The 6,113-nt window shown below is 46.0% G+C and overlaps 2 non-coding genes across 2 annotated transcripts; both read left to right on the forward strand.

Moving 5' to 3' along the window:
• The first annotated feature begins 3,989 nt into the window (after positions 1-3,989).
• trnav-aac (transfer RNA valine (anticodon AAC)) lies at positions 3,990-4,062 on the forward strand. The gene has a single exon. It is a non-coding gene; the product is annotated as a tRNA-Val (tRNA).
• Positions 4,063-5,727: 1,665 nt separating this feature from the next.
• trnal-cag (transfer RNA leucine (anticodon CAG)) lies at positions 5,728-5,809 on the forward strand. The gene has a single exon. It is a non-coding gene; the product is annotated as a tRNA-Leu (tRNA).
• Positions 5,810-6,113: the final 304 nt, after the last annotated feature.

The raw sequence follows: 6,113 nt of genomic DNA on the forward strand, positions 1-6,113 counted from the left end.
CTGCTCGTTGACAATTCCATGTTTCATTGTGTGCACTGTACCCGCCAGTGTTTCTCCATAATAATTCTCCATTCTACGCATTACATGTTGTTTCACTTTCTGCTTCCTTTCATTCAATGTATCTGAAATGAATATTTCATACCGATACACACGGGAAATTTACACAAATGAGGAAACACACTTGTAAAGTACTGGAAGCTCTTTACCTGTTCTCTGTCGGTGTGCTCTGATCTGATTCACAAAATCTCTTGCCAGAGCTGGGAATAAACTGATGAAGGTGAGACACATCAGTTGTAGAGTGCTCTATGCGCATGACGCCCTGCAGTTATTCCCCACGCCGTTTCACACAGCAGTGTTCTCCCTGTGAAATGAAAATCTGTGAATTACAATTTGATCAATTTGTTGGAGACAGAATTGCGATCCAGGCACAGCTCCACATTATTAAGACATACATCACCAACTATGAATAACCACAGGGATTCACATGCGGCAGAGAGTCGCTATGGATTCGATGGGCTGTACAGCTTCTGTCGGCGCGTGAGTGACGCCACACATTGATGCTGTCCCTCTTCCTGTCTCTGGGACAGAGTGGCTGATGGTGAAACAAAGTTTCATTGTTCACTCTATATTCTGCGTTAACCTGTCTGCAGCCCCGCAGCTCAGGGACGTGGGGATGGCTCTCAGTGAGTGAGACTTTCACTAGGATTGTCTTTATCTGGGAAAGTTGGGGCTCGGATGTTCACTGCTGCCCGATTGCAGCAAAGAAGCCGATGTTATAGTTACAAATGCCTTTCTGCAGGATTGCTGTGTGAAGATGGATTTTGAACAGCAAACAGGCTGCACAAAAATGCCCTCACATGAATTTACCTGAGGGTAGAGATTCCGGAGTACATTTGAGTCTTACCCGCCAGCTCAACATCTTTATCGTTCGCTCAGATAAATGATATTTGCAGGAAGCTCCCAATCAAACTTGCTGATTCCCAGCACTTGATGGAACTGGCCGTGCCGATGAGAGCGAGCTTTAGAGTGTAACCGCGCTTGCCTCTCCTCACACTGCTTGTCGGTGGAGGGAAATAGCTGAATACTCTGCCGATGGAGACAACTTAGTCCAAACAGAAGGGATAAACAGCACTGTCCCGTGAACAAGGAGATGGAATGACAAGGCGATATTCTTTATATACTTGGATGTTTAGAAATCTGAGAACAAATTGGGATGTATTTGGACCTGAACGAATCTCAGCTGGTTTGGTGTTGGCAATGTAAGAGTGTCGAGGGCATGATCTTCACTTAGAAGCTGGTGTTAATACTGGCATGGGAGAATGTCTGACTTCAAATCGCCATCGAGCCTTAGTTGTTTGGTTTCACTGTTGCTTGGTCGTCCTATCAACTGTTTGATAAAAAGATGTAAATCATTAAGTTGCACCCTTTGAAATACCTTTGAGTTTTGGGATCAGAAGTGTCATTGTTGTGGGCATGGCACAGTACCACATGTGGTGAAAGTCAAACCAGTGTTAGAGGATGTTCACCCACAGAATTCACTCTGAGTAAATACACCATCTGGATATTCACACAGTTCTGGGGGTGAAACTTTAGGAAGTGGGGACGTGAAATGATTGAAAACAGCGCGGAACAGGTTGATGAGAATGGTGCTGTGTACGAGGAATGTCAACAATAAAGGTCATTTGGAAAGTTGGGACAGGTCTCCTTGGAGAGCAGAAGGCCAAAAGCTGGCCTGGTTAAACCTTTCCAAGACATGAGTGGGTTACGTAGAGGGAATAAGGAAGGGGGAATGCTCCCTACGCCTGAAAGGATCGAGAACGATTCGGCAGAGTTGTAAAGACATTAGTAAAAGCAGAAAAATGTACATGAGGAGAAATGTTTTCACAAAGGGAATGGTTAGAGTCTGACATTGACAAAGACGCAGTTTCAATCGAGTTGTTGAAAAACTAATTCAATGTTCATGTTGAAAGTAAAATGTGTAGAGTTACAGGGAGAAGGCAAGAGAATGATTCAAAAAGAGAAGCACATTTATCTCTGCAGAGAGCCAGCACAGCTAAGGTGTTTTGTTACACATTTGTGTTTCTGACTGGAATCACAGTTCAACCAACAGGATGGAGGGAATTAAAACAACGGTGATATTGGCAAAGCCGGGACACATGACACAACAGAATGTTATCCAGCACGAACATGCCACAGGGAGGATGGCGCTGTCTGAAAATCCTGCAGGGTCTCCTGCGGATCAGACACAGGAAATTTCACTATTCGAACCGAATCAGCCCTATGAAGGATAACCAAGGAGCCGGAGGATCCAGCTTCAGAACTCAGTTACTAAAGAAGCTGAGGGTCGAGTCCCCCCACTGCAGTTTCTGTGGCTGTGGCGTGTTCAAATAAAAAGCAGAACCGGGAGTTTGCTTGAGGAGAGGGGGGTCAGTTGTCCATCTTATCATGATCGTGTTCGCCTCCCACACGGTAAATCGCGGGCTCAAGCTGATTTTCGTTCCATGCAAGCTGAGATTTTAACAAATTGGGAACGATTCCTGGAGAGTTAACTGTGGTGTGGGAGAGTGCAGATTTTCTCAAAGTGTTTGTGCTGTCATGGTAGTGCTCACCTCCCGCACGGAAAACCGCAAGCAGCTCTCCTGCTGCTTTATATTCCAGGCAGGGTGAGTTTTTACTGGAAACGAATGGAGAGTGTCATTTCATCGCTGTTGTGAAACAAAGTCCTGCAGTGGCTGGACTCGTCATTATTTGGTTTTCTGGCGAATGGGAAAATCGTTCCAATGAATTTCGGTGTCATATGTTATTGAATTTCTACCATTTCCTTCATTTCCGTCCTGGAGACATCAGAAGGGAAAGGTAATCTAATCGAGACTGTGATTGGTGAAATACACTTTTTATGGCCCATTCTTATTAGATTCTTTTTTTCTCTCTTTTGAGATTTGCCTGGTAAGTGTTGGTGCACTAAGGCTGCAGTGTGTTTGAAAGAGTAGTTTGGAATTGCCCTGTTGTTAGTTGTGAGATTACTTTATGACTCATGCCCTCGGACTGTCTCACATTTAGCATTCATGCATCTCTGTGTCTGAAAATGCATTCGGCATGCCAGTTTTGTTTGTGTTCCGTGTTAAATGCTTACTGTTTTGCGATTCGCTCAGTACATTACGAGTTAACAGGGTTTCTGAGGTAACTTCCAGCAGCAGAAATCCTCAACTGAGGGTCTGGGAAAATTTCACGGAGTATGGTCAGTCGGATCAAAAGTAAGGAAGTCGTTCGTTTCTGCAGTGTTTCACAATACTACCTTTCCCGTGAGCAGTCGAACAGACGAAACGATTGTGCCACAGACTGCGACGGCAAGCTCTGCTAAAAAGTAATCCTTTAAAGCCGGTGTAAGCAACACGACGGTATTGGGGTACACCGCGTGGAATCAGATACTTCGGTGTATCTCGTCCATGCTCACCACATAGCCAAAGTTAAACAAGTCCCGTTCCCCAGCATTTGGCCCCTATCCCGCTAAACTATTCCTATCCAGAAACTCATCCGATTACCTTTGCAATTTTCTGAGTGTAATCGCCTCCTCCACTTCCTCTGGGAGCTCATTCCAAACACGCACAACCTTCTGTGTGGGAAATGTGCCTCAGGTCCTTTGTCAATTTCAGCCCACTCACCTTAAACCGATGCTCTCGATTTTTCAACTCACCCCAATGTGGATAAAACACATAAATACTCAGTTTACAACCCTTCCATAAGATCATGTCGCAGCCGTTATGCTGCGGGGAAAGTCGTCCCAGCTTATTCCACCTCGCCCTACGGTCCAAACATTGACGACATCCTTGTCTATATTTTGTCATCAATTTCACGTGCTTTTTTAACGTTTTCAAGATGTTAATTACGCTGGACAACAACAAGCTATTGGAAACAGAAAGGTGAAACGTAGAATTGCTTCAACTTTCAGTGCTGGATGCCACTGAGCGGCATAACGGCGGCGCCGGCTGGTTTCTGTAGTGTAGTGGTCATCACGTTCGCCTAACACGCGAAAGGTCCCCAGTTCGAAACTGGGCAGAAACTGCTTTGTTTTTCAAGTGCAGCCTTTCACATGCACAAGAACGGAGCTTCCTTGCTTGCTTTCCCATCTGCAAACCTGCCTTCGAATTTGCTTGAACGAATCTGCTCTCGTAGTGAAATGCAAGGCAACTCCGTTTAATTACTGTGCAAAGCATTATAAAGTTTTTCTCCAACCTGGTTCTGATCATATGCCATTCTGTTTGAGAGTGTAGTTGCCGCGTTCTGATCCTTCCACGAAAAGCAGTACCGCATTTGCATTCCTTGCGCAGGCGGCCCGGTTCAAAGGCAGGGAAGAAGCTGATGCGCTGGTGTCACAGCGCACCACGAATTCCTGAACTTGTCTGTCTGTCAAACGTACCCCAAAGTCGTCTCTGAAAGGCTTCATTTGGAAGCTGTCTGTCGTTATTCAACGCGCGAGAGTTGGCACCGGAGGTCCTGAATCATGTTTTGGAGCAGTTCGCACGTTAGTGGCTCATTCAATCAGCAACAGCAATGAAACAAACATACACTCTGAGAGGAACCTCCGGACCTGTGCTGTCATAGCGTCGCTAGTATGAAGGTGCGCCCCGAGATCTAAGCCATGTTGGAACTGAAACGGAGGAATCGACAGAGAGGCTACAGAATGACATCGCATCCATTTAATTTTCTTTAAATCACTGACGAGCAGGAAAATGTTCACGGGGAGGGCGAGTGGAGAAGTGTGGCAATTGAAGCTCTGGTGAAACTCCTTCTTTGTGATTCACTCGGCAAACAGAGACGTGAAGGTGACTCAGGCGTGAGAGCTCTTCACATCGTAGAACAAAAAGCAATCAAGGGCAGTTAGCACCTCTTCCGGAGTGGGGGTGGGGTGAGGTAATTACCTTTTGAGTTCTGTTACTATGTTCAGAAACTGCCTTTTAGATTGAGGTGAACAGAAACTCCATTTCTAATAAGCACCATGGAATTTAGCAAAATGTATTGAGTCGCTTCTCGTCGATTCCCGCACAGGTTTCCGACTCAGTTGGTATCCATGTGGCTCATGTCCAGGAGTGAACATCTCTGCAGCAAATTGCCCGTTTAAGGTAAAAGGCACGGCAAGCGTCATCTCGAACTGGCTCCGAGGGCAGAGCATCCTCACAATGGGATCTGTCGCTCTCGGAATGTAATGCGACTTCCGGTTTTAGGGTAGAGAACTTTCTTTGGGACCCTTATTCTGCAAAACAGACACAGTGACTGAATAAATGCTGCACGGTATGATTTGGAACACGGCCTGCTCAGCTTTGTGCATTTTCCCTGTAGTCCGGCGTGTTTCGTGTTCCGTGTAAACGTGAAAGTCGTCCTGTTTCGAGCAATGGGTGAAATCATTTAGCAAAGCAAGAATCGAAATTGCAGTAATGTCAAGCAGCTCATGGTTATTTGACCAAATCATAAGCGAACATATATTGTCACGCACTCACAGATACATATGTAGCTGAAAAGAGTCTGAGAAGATAGACTCAGCTTACCATTGATTTTTGTCTGGATTGATGGGCTATCATTATCTACTGCGACATTGACATTGTAGCCGGGCACATCCCAGCAGCTGTGCGAGTCGGAGAGGGATCATGGAACCCTTTTCATGTGACTTTGCGTCTGTTGTTCTGCAGGGGCCCAATTGGAAATGCAAGAAAACGGGTCGTGCGGTCGGCTGGTAGTGTGGCCGAGCGGTCTAAGGCGCTGGATCCAGGTTCCAGTCTTGAAAGGGGCGCGGGTTCGAGTCCCGCCACTGCCATATCTGCTGTTTAACTCCAATGCTGCAGCTTGTTAAAATGCTGTTTCCGCCCCCACTGTATTGATGTTGAAAACAAAAGTAAAATGGGTTTGCTTCCCGGGGAATTAACTGTGGTGTGGGATAGTCCCACGCGGAAAATCGCAAACAGCTCTGACGTTCCAGGCAATTTGTGCGTTTACTGGAACCGAATGGAGACTGTTATTTCATCGCTGTTGTGATGAAACACTGCAGAAACGAACGACTTCCTTACTTTTGCTCCGACTGACCATACTCCGTGAAATTTTCCCAGACCCACAGTTGAGGA

This window comes from Chiloscyllium punctatum, chromosome 31 (genome assembly GCF_047496795.1).
Source record: "Chiloscyllium punctatum isolate Juve2018m chromosome 31, sChiPun1.3, whole genome shotgun sequence".
Lineage (NCBI taxonomy): Eukaryota > Metazoa > Chordata > Chondrichthyes > Orectolobiformes > Hemiscylliidae > Chiloscyllium > Chiloscyllium punctatum.